Source organism: Natator depressus, chromosome 8 (assembly GCF_965152275.1).
Source record: "Natator depressus isolate rNatDep1 chromosome 8, rNatDep2.hap1, whole genome shotgun sequence".
NCBI classification, from domain to species: domain Eukaryota; kingdom Metazoa; phylum Chordata; order Testudines; family Cheloniidae; genus Natator; species Natator depressus.
The window spans coordinates 11314416-11331323 of NC_134241.1; the positions used below are offsets into that span (position 1 = coordinate 11314416).

General features: G+C 43.3%; 1 long non-coding RNA gene across 2 annotated transcripts in view; it reads left to right on the forward strand.

The window, feature by feature from the left end:
- Nucleotides 1-1770: 1770 nt before the first annotated feature.
- LOC141991960 (uncharacterized) overlaps nt 1771-16908 on the forward strand; it is a 66045-nt gene continuing 50907 nt past the window's right edge. For both annotated transcript variants that reach the window (XR_012640500.1, XR_012640501.1), the window contains exon 1: nt 1771-2005. This is a non-coding gene — a long non-coding RNA (uncharacterized LOC141991960). The remainder of the gene's footprint in view (nt 2006-16908) is intronic.

Genomic DNA, 16908 nt, shown 5'->3' on the forward strand with positions numbered 1-16908 from the left:
GTACGCTCATGGACAACGTGGCCATTTAAATCACCGCGTCAAGGAGCCGACTGGATGAACTACAGAGAAACATTAGCAGTGGCAGGGAGGGGTTGCAGTTCAGTAGAACTTAAATTATTCAAACGGCTCTTTGGCTTGCAATAATATTGTAGCCCCTCAGCTAGGGTCTAGCCCAGGGGTGGCCAACCAGTGGCTCCGGAGCCCCATGAGGCTCTTCAGACATTAATATGCGGCTCCTTGTATAGGCACCGACTCTGGGGCTGGAGCTACAGGCACCAACTTTCCAAGGTGCCGGGGGGTGCTCACTGCTCAAGCCCTGGTTCTGCCACAGGCCCTGCCCCCACTTCACCCCTTCCCGCCCCCTACCCTGAGCCTGCCGTGCCCTCGCTCCTCCCCCGCCCCCCCAGGGCCTCCTGCGCGCCACGAAACAGCTGATCGGGAGGTGCAGGGAGGGAGGGAGAGGCGCTGATCATTGGGGCTGCCGGTGGACGGAAGGAACTGGGAGCAGGGCGGGAGGGGGGCGGAGCTGATGGGGGACTGCTGACGTATTACTGTGGCTCTTTGGCAATGTATATTGGTAAATTTTGGCTCCTTCTCAGGCTCAGGTTGGCCACCCCTGGTCAAGCAGAGTTCAGGGTGTTATAGATCAGTTTTCCAGAGTCTGGGTATTTTCTTAGGTCTGGTCTACACTACAGACCTATATTGGTATAACTACGTCGCTCAAGGGTGTGAAAAATCCACTCTGCTGAGCGAGATTGTTATAACAACGTAACCCTGTATGGACAGCGCTATGTCGGCAGGAGAGCTTCTCCCGCCGACATAGCTCCCATCTCTCGGGGAGGTGGATTAACTAACCGGGTGGAAGAGCTCTCTTCCATCGGCTAGAGCATCTTCATTAAAGTGCTACAGCGGTGCAGCCGCACCGATGCAGCGTTTTAAGAGTAGACGTGCTGTTAGTGTCATTTGTTTATTTACACTATAAACAGATGTTCTTGAGCAGCAGTGGTCACAAACAGCACCCAGACAACCCCTGCTTTCAGGGACTGCAGTCCAAACACCAGTACCCAACACCCAGGGAGTAACTCTGCCCTGAGCATTGAATCTAGTTAGTGAGATGAAGGCAGAGAGAAAACCGTCCAGCTATCTGATACAGCTTCCCTCAAAGAGGAATGGTATCGTAAAAAGCAAACAATACAGCATTTAACTGCTTGCATACTAATAAAGAGAACTTGTAAGACTTTGGGTAACCATGTCATCTGGTGACTCCTGCCATTATAATATAGGCAGTAATTCATACTATTATAGGCAGGATGGGTAGCACTACCTATTATTAAGGTTGCCTGACATTTCCCATTATAAGATCCTGTTTTAAGTTGCTTACAGCTTTGCCAAACTTTAATCATTTCAGTTGAAATTTTCCATGCTGAGTGTCTGCTTCACACTAAATTATTTTGGAAAATTTCAGCCGAAACGGTTCAGCCATTTCCAAGAACAAGACGAGGGCAAACTACATTGTATGGTCCAGGTTACAAAATTCTGGTTGCCTTAAAAAAAAAAAAAAAAGATCTAGCGCTTCCACACTTTGGAGTGGGGAATTAACCCTGGGCAGGGAGTTGTGTTAAGCATGTGATGTTTGCTGTACCTGTGGAAATGAGCCCAAATCTGGCCAAGTAATAAGCCATTGAAAACTTCCAGTTCGCATATGCTCAGTAGAGACTTGTTAGATTTTTAGCAGCTAAATTCCCCACAGATTCCATCCACACTCAGCATGCTCCAGCAGGACTTTCTCTGCAATCGCAGCTCTGGGCTGCGGACTGGGCGAAGTCCAGGTCTGGGCATCTGATCTGAGGGCAGGGAGCCTGTCCTTTATGTGTTCTCAGCGAAACCATTGTTGGCCCCAGGCTGTCTGTAGGAGGAAGCTGTTTGATTGAAATACAGAGAAGAAAAGAACAGGACCTGGGAGGGGGCATTGGGAGTAGACTGGGACAAGGAACAAGGACTGGAAGTAAGTAGAGGGGAGAGGAAATCTGGCATTAGGAGCTGGGGTAGGAGAGGCTGAAACTGGCTGGGTAAGGAGACTGGGCCTGGGAGCAAGGGTAGGCCAACAGGCTGGGGGAGACTGAAATCAGATGAGAAACTGGGGTGGAGAGAAACTGACTGTCTGGGCAAGGAGCCTGGGACTGAAAACCAATGAAGTGGGAGGGAGGAGGAGGAGGGGGAAAGGAGACAGATTTCATGAGGTGCTAGGGTGCAGGGGCAGAACTGGGTCTGGCTGGGCAAAGAGACAGACAAGGAGCTGGCGGAGGGATGGAAGGGACACGGAGATTGAACGCGGAGCACAGGAAGGGAGAATGGGACTGGGAGCCAGTGTGGACAGGGAATGTGCTCTGAGGCAGTGGGGGCTGGGCACAACTGGGCACTGGCATGGGTGAAAGAGATACATCAGCTGATTTTCATCCCAAATGTTTACATTTACCAAAATCCTTTTTTTTTTTTTGGTTTGGTTTGGTTTGGTTTAAATTGTAAGAAAAGAACAAAAACAAAATGCTGATAATAATACCAACAATAATTTTGATACAAACCAAGGTAAACCTATTGGTTTAAAAATGGTGCAGAAAAAATTGCAAAAAGAGGAAATATTGATAGGATTGACCATTTTTCCCCCAAAAAAACATTTGCTGTTGAAAAAAGGAAACTTTTTTTACCACAAAAACCTTTCATGAGAAAATTTTCCCATCAGCTAGGGCAGATAATTGTTGCTTCCCACCCTGCATGTGGCTTGCAGGAGACACTGGGGACCAGCTTTCAAACACGCCTTGGACTGGCCTAAACTAGCCTCATGCCAACAGCTACATGGCACTCAGTGTGGGAGGATGAAGGGCTGAGCTTGCTGGGTAAAGCAGAACGGGCCAAAATGTGGCTTTTTACTGGGCCAGTTGTATTTGCTTTTATCAGGAGGGACAGGCACCATGTCTGCTTTGCGAAACTGGCCCACGGTTCACGGCAGCAGGAGCGGGAGCAGAGAGTCTGTATACTTGGCGGGCTGAATCATAGTTTAGTGATCAAAGCAGTGCTCATGCTAGCAACAGGGTGGAGCTGGAGAGGGCCAGAGCACGGGCTTTGAAAACCACTGGCAACAGAGACTGGCAGAGGATCATATTTCCTCTTAAAAACCAAGAGCAAGAATTAGGCAAGGGAATGGCCGTAGGACACAGTAAGGCAGCAACATTTCTAATCCCCCTCTCTGTTAGTGGAGTTTGTGCCTGTGGCTAATGACCAACCAGGGGTCAGGATTGATCCTGTGCTGGATTCTAACCTTTCATCTTCCTGGGCTCCAGACAGGCTGGTTTTCTAATAAGGACAGAGAAAGGGGAGGCAGGAGGCTACATTTAGCTCACAAAAAAACAGAGCTCGCAGCATTCGTCAGCTGCTCCGTCTTCTTTAAGCTTTGTCAGCAACTGCTGCCTGGCTCCCTCTTCCCTGAAGAAAAAGCGCGGCCACAATCACAAACACCCCACCTCCCCCCACGTCCTGTATTCTTTTGCTCGTTTGCCTGACAGAGCCCTGAATGGCTTAGGATCTGCCTCCCTGAGAGACTACCTCTCTCCCCTAGATACTGGCACCATAGTTGCCATCCTGGCAGGTGCTCAAGGTGGGACATGCTCAGAGCTGCTAGCAGGGCACTGTCAGTGAGTGACTCTTGACTTTGAGCCTCACCCCACCGTTCCCACACAATTTGGTCCAATCTGCAAAGCCCTACATCCCCAGGTCCTAGGGAGCAGGGAGAATGGCAAGGACTGGTGTGTGCCATGACAGGGCATTTCTTTGGTGAATGCTCTGGGTGGGTTATTTCTTGCTATAGGAATCGATATGCAATTGTTGGCCCCAGGCCTTTCCAGGGATCAGAGTGGCCGGGGGGGGGGGGTGGTAATGTGTGCGTCCTGCAGCCTTTTCCTCACCCAGTTTAGAGTTGCCTCCATCCCATGCTCAGCCAAGTCCCACTACCTTCCCCCACGCAGATCCCAGACCTGCTGAGCACCCTCTGCAGGGCTCAAGAGGCTGTGGATGTAGATGGGAGAGGAGAGAGACCGCCTCACACATGGAGCTCAGGGGCACATTCTGGCTCCGTGTCTTTTCCCTGCCTTTTGGGGAATCTAAGTCAGCAGTTTTAAAACAAAAGTCAGAAAACACCCTGAGAGAAGAGCATCACCCAAAAGCCCTCCATGCTTCAGAAATGTCACAGGCATTGTATGTATGCAGTATAGTTTTAGCCATATCGGTCCCAGGATATGAGAGAGACAAGTGGGTAAGGTAATATTTTTTGTTGGTCCAACTTTTGTTGGTGAGAGAGACAAGCTTTCAAGCCACACAGCGCTCTTCTCCAGGCATTGTACGTGAGGGAGACCTTTAGTACAGCTCTGTCAGTCTTCTGGACTTAGCACTGTGAGCAAGGTTATCACATGACCAGAGGCAGATTATGCTTTTGTGGGGCCCTAGGGCAAAGAAAATGGGGGCCTCTCCCCACCCCTTCTGCCTGCAGTCCCCCGCCACACACACACACACACACACCAGTGCTCTTGCCAGGGAGTGTGGTTGGGGCATGGGGGCTTGCCCCACTCCGCCTGCCTGGGCCTGAGTGCCGGGCAGGCAGGCAGGCCGGGCACGGGCCCTGTTGGCCCAGTCGCTAATTTGCCACTGCATATGACTATGCGGAACCTAAATCCTGACATCAAGGGTGTGCTGTAAAAAAGCCTTTATCAGGTAAATGAATGCCTGGTGGGCTGACTTGTGAAGCACAGGGCATTTCAAGCTACATGCCATAAAAAGGTATTGGGGATCGCCCCGGAATTATTTTAATTTCAGAGCAACCAAACCAATAGCAATAATGTATTCTTATTATGATTTTTGTTCTTTTACCCATTGCACATTCTGTATCTTTCCTGTTTCTAAGTTATTTCTAGAGCTGGTCGGAACATTTTCGGGGAAATGTAATTTTGTCCAAATATGCTGTTTTGTTGAAGCCAAAATGTTTCATGGAGATGTATTTGTCCACAAAGTTTTCATTGGGAGGGTTTCTGAAGTCCAGGGCTCACTGGTCACTTCTGCTGTGAGAGAGAGAGATGCGGGAACAGAGACAGACAGACAACTACAGAGAACAGCTCCATTTTGCACAAAGGTTCAAAAGGATTTGTTTTCATTGTAATGTGGAATGAAAACAAAATTTGAAACCTCAAAAACTGTCATGAAATGGAATTGTTGTCCTCCAGCCAGCTTGGTTTTTTTACAGGTCAGAGCATGATATATTGTATCAAGAACAAGACCGAATGCAGTAGTTCTCAAACTTTTGTACTGGTGACCCCTTCCACATAGGAAGCCTCTGAGTGCGACCCCCCCTTATAAATTAAAAACACTTTTTTATATATTTAACACCATTATAAACACTGGAGGCAAAGCAGTGTTTGGGGTGGAGACTGACAACTCGCGACCCCCCCATGTAATAACCTCACAACCCCCTGAAGGGTCCCAACCCCCAGTTTGAGAACCCCTGATCTAATGGAACATAAGCATCACAATGAGACTAACATGGACACTAGAAAACAGAACGAACATGAAATGTGAAAAAACACATTGGCAGTTGGTGTCATAAGCCCTGTTTAAATCAAAAGTCTAATTCTGGTTTCACACTGACTGGCAGAAGAGAGACTAACTGTATGTGTGCACGAAACAGGTTACCTTTAAGAAATATTACGAAAACCTTGAATAGACCTAAGCAAATAGCCCCTACGAAGGTATTTTATCATTCTGTGAGCAGTAAAATTAGGACTCGAGGGAAGCAGGGCCTGACCTGATGTATGCTTTCTGAATAAAACAAAATGATCAGCATACTTGTCTACTGGGAGATCATTTTCTCTTTCATGGAAGAAGGGGGATTATGTAATTTGCACACCTGTGCGGTGTGATGAGGGACTAAAAAAGATAAATGGTGGAAATCTGCTAAGATAAGAATAAATAGATCTGAACTGGCTCAATTAGTTTCAATAATAAGGAGGATCACCACACTTTGAAAGGGACGTGCTCATGGCTAGCAGGCTCAAAAGGAGGCCCATTATCATCACTTCGGTTTGCAAGCATGCTCATGGAGTGATTGTGCATGTGTATATCGTACCTATCTATAGGGCAGTGTTTCTCAGCCTGTGGGTCATGACCCTCAGCAGGGTCACAAAAGACAACTGGGGATGCATGTCATGAGGGGTTGAAAATCTTAGTACAATCTGAGGCAAAGAAAACCTCATTCACCCACTCCCCACACTTCCTTACCCTTTATGGGCAAGTATTCTCTATCAACCTCTACACACACACACACACACACTATAGACCTCACATTAGCACTGATACATTTTTATTCTTAATGTAAGAGAGTTTTTTTTTTTTTTACTTTGAAGAAGAGGTCGTCAAACAAAGAAGGTTGAGAAACACAGCTATAGGGTAGGAAAGGTAGGAGAGCATCACCAGCTATTTTCACCTTCTTCCCTCTATCTGCTTACGTGGCCCTCGTCCCCAATAACATCTTAATGTTTTTCTGTCAGAAATGGCTTTTGTTCTCATTACGGGAAAATATCTCAATTTGAAAGGTGGGGAACTGCAGTACAGGATAGATTAAGTGACTTGCCCCAGTTCACATAGGAAGTCTGAGGCTAACCTGGGAATTAAACTGAGGTCTCTTGAACCCCAGTCCAGACAGTCTTCACTAAGCCATCCACCTCCTCCATCCTTCCTTAAAGCATACAGATTTCTCTTGCATACCCAGGAGATTCAGGAGCGATGGTACCTCCAGGATCTTCTACTGGGACATCACCATCACAAACTGATACCGCATCTCGATCATGGATCTCTGCTCATCTGACACAATCTGGGCTGATTGTGGGCTGGATTTTAGCATCAATAAATAACATGTCTAGGTCATGCACCAGCGTCCTTGTTTTGCATTAGCTTAAAGCTTTGAAAATTATGCCTCTGAAAACATTTTCCTGGTTTAATTGGATAATTGACCTACAATTAGATCTGCTGCATGTTAAAGAATCACAGGCTAAGATTTTCAAAAGTGAGTGCCTAAAATTATGATTTTAGTCCATATTTTGATTCCTGCCTAAATGCCCAGATTTTCAAAAATGCTGAGCACACAGTAACTTGCATTTACATCAATGGGGGCTCCTGGAAGTTCACCCTTTTTGAAAATCAGGTAAAAAGACAGCTTATACTACCATCTTCATCTTCTGAGTGCAAGCCACTCCAAAGGGACAGCTGAGGTCTTTACCCAACAGAGCAGGTTGGACAAGAGGCAAGCACATCATATCACCATAAGTGATCATGCAGTAGGCATGCTCCACCTCTCTGATAAAGAGTTCGGAAAGGCACTGCACTTCACTAAGGCACAGAGCTCTACAGACTACTGCATTTGGACTGGGAAGGCATCTTAGGTTCTGGTCAACCATCTCCCAGGCCAGCTCTTACACTGTTTTTACATCACCACCATTTCATTCACTTAAATGGAGACACTGCTGATTTACATCCGCGTCACTGTAGCAGAGTCAGCATTGATATTTGTTATGCCATCTCAGTTTATATGATAGACTCTTTTTGAAGGTACATGGTTACAGCCGGAGATAGGGCAAATAAAGCACAAAAATGCACCATGAATATTCAGCCACATCTTAATTGCTTCCTCTGTTTTTGCCCTGCCTTTGTGTTTGCTTTCATGTGGTGGAATGATCCAAGAAACAGAACTTTAAGCTCCCCCACACAAATACCCATGGAAAGCCATTTTTAAATTAATTTCTATGGACTTTTGCACTAGAAATCTGATCATAATGGTTACACCCTCCCAGTCAGGCTACAGAAAAAATGCCATGTGACTTATGAGACTAAACAGAACTCAGTAGCACAGATCACCATAGAGTTTTTGAATAGTAAGTAAATGAAATAAACAAAGAAAATGCATTGAATAAGTTTCAATAAATAAATGAAAACATTTGACAAAATCATGTTCTGTTTGCAGATAAAGTTGTGTTGGCTACACAATCACTTTAAAGGGCATGATTTTAAAAGGGCATGTGCCAGATAGAGGTGAGCAAATCAGGGGTAGTTTTAGGTTTACGAACATTTAGAGTTGAGTTTTGTTTTGTTTTGTTTGTTTGTGGGGGGATTTGGGGGAGTGAAAGGGAAGGGGTTTGGTTTTGAAATACCAAATATAAATATGGATCACAGAAGGCTCTTTCTAGTTCAAGGGAGAAGGTAAATATTTCCAGCATTAGCCCATGTCATAAAGACTGATCAGTCAGTTTTCAGTGTCATAAATACAAAACCAGGAAATGTTTGGCTCTGGGTCCCAAAGCTGGAAGTGTGTACATGGAGCTCCGAAAAATGTCCATGTATATAATGCCATGAATATATTCCAGATAAGAACCTGGGTAGTTTCAGGCTATTCTCATCCTTGTGCCAACTTATAACAATGAAAAAGATTGAGATTTTCATCTACCTACCTGATAGTAATGCAAGTCTGTTAGCACTTCTCATCAGTAAGGGGCACAGGTAACTATTGAAGGCACAGTCACAGCCATCTAATAAGGACTGGAGGAAAGCAACCACATAAAGAAATTTCAAAATAACAAACTTACAAATTGCATAACAAAATAATAGCAGCAGCTTCTCAGTTGCATAAATGGAATCACAGCAGAGAACTGTAGCCTTTAATTTTGTTCATATTAAATCACAAGTATTAATGTGTGATTTGGAAGGTATTTGCCCTTTGGATAGTCATATTTTTGTTCTGAGCTTCAAAAATATAAATTACAGTAATTTCAAGCCCAGGCTTACATTTTACTTCAATGACGTAAATGAGCTTCAAACTTTCAAACACTAGCTGTCCCTTACAGCAAGAGGTAGCAATTACATAAAACTCTTTTATTGCAAGAGGGTATTTTCTTCCCTTTAAGTTTATGTGCCCCAGGTGAAGCAATATAAGCAAACTAGTTCTCATGATTGTGTTAATAATGGAAACTGCATTTAGGAAGTTTGCAGGATTAAAACTATAAACTTTTCTTTTTATTGGTAGGGTGTCAAACCTTTCCAATCTGAGACAGAAGTATAGCTGTAGAAGGAGGAAAGAAAGTTTTCTGAGAAGCTAGCATCCGCAGCCTCTGTCAAATGCATGAGCAGTTGCAACGGGAGTGCAGTCAAAGGAGAAACACTGGAAAAATAAGGCTAGAAATGAAATTTATTCTGCATTTTTGGTGAATATTAGACACGCAGAATCAAATTAATCCGAGGTATAACTCCACTGAAGTCAACTGGAATGAAACTGATCTATAATATGTATGTGTATATGTCTTCCCAGCATTCTACTGCTGTACAGCAAATATCTGTAATTATCTGCTAACAAAGCTTGTGTTGCATGCTTGAGCATAATGAACGATGACAGCCCAGGAGTATTGTCAGCTAATGGAGTTACTCCTTTAACCATTTAACTCAAGCAATAGAGGTCTGTGCTGTGTATTTGAAAGCCCTGGTTTTAAACTCTGGTAGTTTAAGGTAGTTAAACTATGGTAGTTCAGGCAGGGGGTCAACTCGTTACAGTTGCATTTGATATAATTCCTTTGTTTTTCAATGTCCTGTCTCTCTGTCCCCTCCAAAGATAATGATGATGTTAAAAGAGTTGGGCTAAGGTTCAAAGCCAAACACAAAAAATTCAGGAAACAGCAGAATTAAGGTTGCCTGGAGGCTGCTCTAAAGTTGCTGAATCAACCACCAATGGGGGTGGAAATGCTCAGAAAGCCACCTGTGTCCCTCCCTCACTGCTGGGCTGAAAGCAGCTCAGACACATCGGAGACTCTGGCCCATACTGTATAAATATATGGATTGCTTTTCATTAATTTCTGTATAATGATAATACATATAGCTGTTCAGAGGAGGACAATTCTATCTCATAGAAACTTCTGAGGTTTTGAAATTTTTCTCTTGTTCTCTATTCAGAACAGAGGTTTTCATTCCAATTCATCACTCTGAATTAAGTAGAGCAGGGACTTGAACCTGTGGCTTACATGTCTCAGGCTAGTGCCCTAAGCACCAGCCTATAAAGTGAGAGAGTTGCTTTCTTTTTCTCTCTCACCTGCTCCCTTCCTTCCCCTTCCATTATACATGACCGGAGACCCCTCCACCCCAGAAAAAAGTGACCAAAATTTCATCAAACCCAGTATGTTTCAACAAACCAGTTCTAGTAATGTCCTATCAGAATTGGCATCCATACAGATGAAGGTATTCTGTCCCCTGCAGGTATGTGACATGTTTTTCCAGTAACAGGAAACTTGAGCTTAGTCATATGGATTGATTTCAGAACATTGTCATCTAGAGACGGTTCCATGCTAAACCCTAGATCCAAACACTCCTGAGGTTGGGGGAGGTTTGGATTTGGATCCAGATTTTGTGGCCCGGGTCCTTTTCTCCCATTAACGCTTAACCTCCAATCTTGGCTTGGCAAAAAATGCAGGTATCTTTAACAGGAATTGTATTACAGGCAGAATCCTAGTCCCACTAAAACCAGGCTTCAGTTGGACCAGGATTTGTCCCTGTATGCACTGCCATCACTTGACTTGAATGCTCTCAAATATGATGGGAAAGGGTGAAGTGTAAATATTACAAAATGTTTACACAGGTGTCAGGTGTGCGATGCAGGTGTGGTGTATGAATGGATCCTGGAGCATAAAGTCAAAATCAGAGTTTCATCAGAATTACTGAATGCATAAAAAAAAGAAGGATTTTGACTTAACTCGCCTCCTTTGTTTGATAATTTGACAAAGGGGGAAATCTAACTTCAAAGGAATCACTTGCACAGCTGATGACATTTAGGAAGAAAAGGAAAAACGCTGCTTTTTTAAGAGACTTACAAATGTCATCTGTGTTCATGGGTGCAATTTTTCATGAAAAAAGATCTCTCTCCCAGAAACAACATATGGACCATGCAATGTAGGAGTTACTATGGTAACTAGCCTTTTAAATGTGTATATGCCAACCAAATGAATGTATTCATTTTGGCCCGGGGTCTATATTAATTTATAAGTCCCATCTTTCTAACATTTTTTTTCTTTTTCTATAAAATATGCCTAATGGGTGCTTTAGACATTGGCTGACTGTGCTGCCTTTTGGACTCCTGCATACTTTGCAACAGAAAGATAAAAATATTGCAAGTGAAGGTCACTTGCACATGGAGGGAAAGCTAACTTAACTAACTCAGAATAGGGGCATTAAGCATAAAAGTACAATTACATAATCAGAATGATTTAAGCTCCAAGGTAGGAATACAGCTGAGGTGACATTTGGGTTCAATAAAATGTTATATATTATAAACAATAGCAGCTTCCAAAGCTGAATAAAGAATACTGACCTAGAGAGATCTATCTTGAGGAACCCATTAATGCCTTTGTTTCTGAATGGGAAACAGCCCCACAACAATGTACAATGCACATCTCTGGTCAGACTCGAGCCCTGACTCCAAGAACTCTTGCAATGTAAACTACTGTTTCTGAAAAGGTTTATACCTAGTTCTTCTCTCAGGGATGCCAGTTTTAAAGTGTAATCCTGACTTCTGCCTCTACAGAAGTCTGATCCTGCTCCCATCAAACTCAATGGAAGTTTTACTCATGACTTCAATGGAAGGAGGATTGCACTCCAAAAAAGAGGAAAAACGGACTTGTTACTTTTTTGTTTCATTTTGTTTTAATTCACAGTGACCTGAAAAGAAAACACATGTGGGTTTGTATTATTTTGTACTTCTTCAGGATGTATGAAGGGATCCTGAAAAATGTTGTTTCTCATCCACCATTTTTTCCCTCCAACCATTAGAAATAACAGGACTTCCTTGTTGTTTTCTGGAGAACTCCTTGGAGGGTCACCAAAAGGGGGATTACGAGTCACAGGAAACTGAAAGCTCTGCAGTTAAGAGGGGAAATTGCGGGGGGGGGGGGGGTAATCTGACTGGTTAAAACACTTTGGTTGGTTTGTTTTTGGTAATGCCCACTTCACTCAAATACTGAAACAAATTGGGGAGAAGCTCTCTCTCTGAAAAACTGAACTCCCCAGCTAGTTCAGACCAGGGCAGAAAAAGCTCCCACTCCAATTCTTTAGTCCTCCAGTGATCTCAGTGACATTGGATACACTTATTATTGTTTACATTATGTTAGCGCCTAGAGGACACAGCCAGAATGAGATCTTTATTGTGCTAGGCATAGTCCAAACACACAGTGAGAAAAAGTTCCTGTTCCAGGGATCTTACAATGTAAATAGACAATATAGACAAAGAGTTGGAGGAAGAAAGTATTACTATTCCCATCTTACAGAGGGCGAACTGAGGTAGAAGGAGATGTAAGTGACTTGCTTAAGGACCCACAAGAATTCAGTAGTAGAGCCAGGAACTGAACCCCCATCTCTTGACCAAACACATAGCATGCATGCATGCATCCATAAACCTACACACGTCTCTTTTCTGGCTGCTTCATCTGGCAGATACTTAAGAGTTAACTTTCATGCTTAACATACACATGCTCATGTAGCACTGAAAGGCTTTCCAGCTGATACAAAGTGGGAACACTGGAACTGCACCATTTCCACTGCATTCAGGCCTCTCCCCTGGCACAGAACAGAGGGACAGGATTTGTCCCATAGGTATCTATTGACATTATGAATGGCAACTGTTAGGCACAGAGTTCGTGTGGGCACTAGAACCAGAGGAAATACCCAATTTGTCTGTGAGATCTGTTGCTTTCAGGTAATTCATCACACCGTGAGTCTGTTTCACGTCAAGCTCTGAAAAACATAACAAAATGCCAGAGTAAAGCAATTCTGTGTAAGACATCAAAGGTCAAGATGTGCCCAAACTTAGAACTGCTGAGAGCAAAGTTTGACAATGAGAGTAAAAGCTCTGACTTAACTTGTTATGGAAATCAATGTGAACTGGAACTGTTTGTCCCAATGTCACATGCTCTGTATGTCACAGATTTCAAAGAACCATTTTCTGTTTCTGAAGTTCTATTCTTACATTACGAAACAAAACATTGACATTAAAGCCAGACATTGCTAGTCTGTTGAGCATAAAATATTTCCATTTGCATGTGCAGGGAGGAATAGATTCTTTGGTGGATGGGTTACTTTGAAATGTTCTTGCTTTGCACATTGTTGCCTACAGCATCCTAGTTTACAGCATTAGAGTTCTTACACTTGCCTTCAAGTTCTCCTCTCTTTTTATTCACTTACAGAGAGCTTATCAGTACCTCAGTACCTGCTGTACATTTCTACCCTTTTCCTTCAGTCACTTGTTCCAGGAACACTAATATGATATTTTGCATTTATTCCCATTTAATTTTCAGTATTCCATCTTCTTGAGCCGGAATTCCCTTGGTCAGGGTCAAGTACAATTCCAGTCAAGGACTGTCCTATCCCTACAGTGCCCCCCAAAATGTGGGAAGGAGGCAGAGCGTTGGCTCACCACCATCACATGCCAGCGCTACAGGAAGAATTTTCCACTTTGTGTAGGGGGTAGCTATGTGCCTGGACCCCTTATCCCAGGGAACTCCAAGAGACATTCTTCTCCCACTAGCCAGAATACCTCAGTGCTCCATCGAGAGTGGTGAAAACTCCACACAGCTCCTTGCTCTGGGCAAGGTCAGTCTGCATGATCTAGCCCTGTGAGAGCTCAGAAAGCTATTAATGGAATTTTTTAATTTATTTTTAATCATTAATATTCCAAAGCACTTTCTAAAGTAAATAATCAGAGAGGAGGGTTATAGATGGAGGGTAAAAATCAGTAATTCTAGGTCTGTCCAGTCATTAGTGACATTCTTTATTAATTTATCATTATTAATTATTATTATTATTATACCTAGAGGCCCCAACCATGACTAGGGTCCCATTTTTAAGTGGATGTTACTAGACTCAGGAAGTTAATGAATAAATAAATGATAAATTAAGGTACGACACACAGCAGATCGGCCTTCTGAGAGGACCTGCACTGATCTTCAACTACATTCTTCGACTGAATTTTTTCATCTGTTTGCCCCAACTTCTTTCTGCATATGGCTCCTGTTATTGTCAGTGGGAGATGTGTTTGTGCACACTGGGGCAGAATTTAGCTGCCTCTTTGGTCCGAAAGACTCAGTGTCCCTGTTGTATAAACCAGGCCCCTTCCATTGAAGGAGTGTCCTGGCCAAAGAAATACGTTCGCATTCGCCTTTTCAAAATATATCATTTCAAATGTCAACAGTGTGTCCTCAAGCATCCCTGAGATGTTTTATGATCATTCCCCCTCCCAACTGTTATTTTCTTTCTCGGTGTAATGACAGGCTACAGTACATTCCTTGCAAAGAAATTTAAATATAGGCTAATAAATTTGTGTATGCTGTTTTCATCCGCCTCCTCTAACAAGCATCTGCAAAACATTCATTCTTTTACCTTTTCAACTTGAGCTGAGTACTTGGTGAAATGATCTCTGACTTGTGTGTGAGAGAGAGAGAGAATCATCAAAATGTTCCCCAAATGTTCCTCTTCAATAAAATTATTTTAAAATAATACACATTTACATTGAAGTGTAAATCTACAGAACATGGATAAAAACACATTCCTAGCCCCCCAGGAACCTTTCTTCTCAATGGGAGCCTAAAGCTCTCTTTTCCCAGCTACTCTATGGCAGAGCTGCTCATAAAGAAGTGGAATGAATTTTTTCTTTTGTGGCAAAGGATATATTTGCTCTGTCAGTGGAATTAATTCATCTTTGTGCAGAGAGCTAGCACAAGGCCAAGGAACTATCTAAGTCTCACTTGAGCCAAGGGCCTGAATGGGTACATAGCCCCTTTAATGGCCCTCCATCCAAGAGTGAATTTCACCATTTGTGAGCAAATATGGTTGAATTAATCTTGTTCTAACAAAAAAAGAAGATCACCTTCAAACAGCAGCCAAGTCCAGAAAATCTTGGTCCAAAAGGCAGATGTTTCAAATGGGTAGGAGCAAATGAAAACAGGGGCTTAGAATGGAAACCGTTCTGCACCCTTAACTAATGCACTCCTACTACACCCAGTTTATATTAATTTGATAAATTATCCTCCCTATGCCAAATACAGACCATGGCCTTTTTATTCACTCACAAAGTGGCCTGACAGCATTTCATATCTATTTTTCATAAATCCACTACATTTGCAATGAAGCCAATAAGCGAACATTCAAAACCACTTGTTGCTATTAGGACACACCTTGGCTTCACAGCCTCCTTCAGTTTTAATTCAAGTTTCCCAGGTGGCTTTAATCTAGCACAATTAGCTACAGTGCTGCTATTACTGCTGCAATAATAAGGGGAGGGAGGGACGGGACTGGCCCCCATTTCCATTACAACCACCTATTTCCAGGGGTGTATAATGGGGCTGTAAAAATTTATTTCAGGCTGCACATTGGCACAGAAGATCTCTTCTCAGGAGCAAAAAAAATTTTAATTCTCCCCATTAAAAAACAAGAATGTTTCTGCTAAGTAATAAAGAATGCAAACCCAGCACAGACGTGTACTGGATTTAACCGATGCTCAGTCAGCAACGGATGGGGTTTAAAAGGACTATATCCAGTGTGGTGATCTTAGGCTCTTGCTTAAGCTTCTTTCTGGCTAGCAGTTCCCTTCTGGAGGGATGAGTCTTTCCATAGGGGTGAAGCATCGCCCTGAGTCCAAACCTCATTCCCCCAACCGCAGCCATGTGTTGGAAACTCTCTGAAGTTTTTTTTATGGCAGGAGGGAGTGGATCCAGCCCGCAGGGACTCAGACTGTTTATTGCAACATCGTAGTTCACATTTGACTATAAATGAAAGAGCTGGGACTATCATGAAATCTGAGGCTGAATCCTGCTTTCAGTGACACCACTGGAAAGCAAAGAGGAATAGCATGGTCCTCTTGGCTCTCTGAAAGCACATGATCAACTGCATAATGCCAAGTTAAGTGCTCTTTAAAACTGCCATATCTTGCTGCTTTTGTTGTTGTTGCCATGTTTGCATAACATGCTTGGAAGCCCATATGCGCCTCCATCTTACTTACCCTTTTTTATAAAAAGTGATAAATTAAAGGTACTCAATACATCTTTAAGACTGCAATGAAGGAATAAATTAAAAATGCAGTAGTGTTTTCACCTTAAAGCAAGGAAAAACAGCAAGAAGGATGGTCTAGTGATTAGCTCACTAGCCTAGGGCTTGGGAGGCAACTAAATTCCCTGCTCTCCAACAGATTTCCCATATGACCTTAGGCAAGTCACTTATCCCCATTTTACAGATGAAAATTTGAGGTCCAGAGAGGCTTACAGCATTTCCCTATATCTTGGGGGTGTTGTGGGGATAAATACATTAAATGATTGTGGCACGCTCAGATATCATGGTGACTGGGGCCTTATAAAGTATCTAAGATAGCTAGACAAGGGGTTAAATGAGACAAGGCACTGTCTTCTGATCAGCAGAAGCAAGATTACAACGCAAACAGTAGCCAAATTTTTCAAACCTGGGTGCCTGAAGTTGGGCTCCTGTATCCATATGTGGGAGGCAGGAAATTGAATATCTGTTCTGTATATTCACACCTCTCTTGTACTGGTGTATCAGAACTTTCAGAAGTTGAAGGCTCACCCTACATTAGGGGTGCAAAGAGGAGAGGGCACAAGGCTCCTTCGTCTCCATATGTCCCTATGCAGTCTGTGCACCAACGCACACTCTGTCCACTCAGGCCCTGATTCAGGAAAACATCCCTAGTTAGGAAAGTACTTAAATCCCATTGAAGTCAGTGGGACCATGGGCTTTCTTGAATCTGTGTGCACAAGTCAAGTGCAAGAAGATTTCACAGCATAT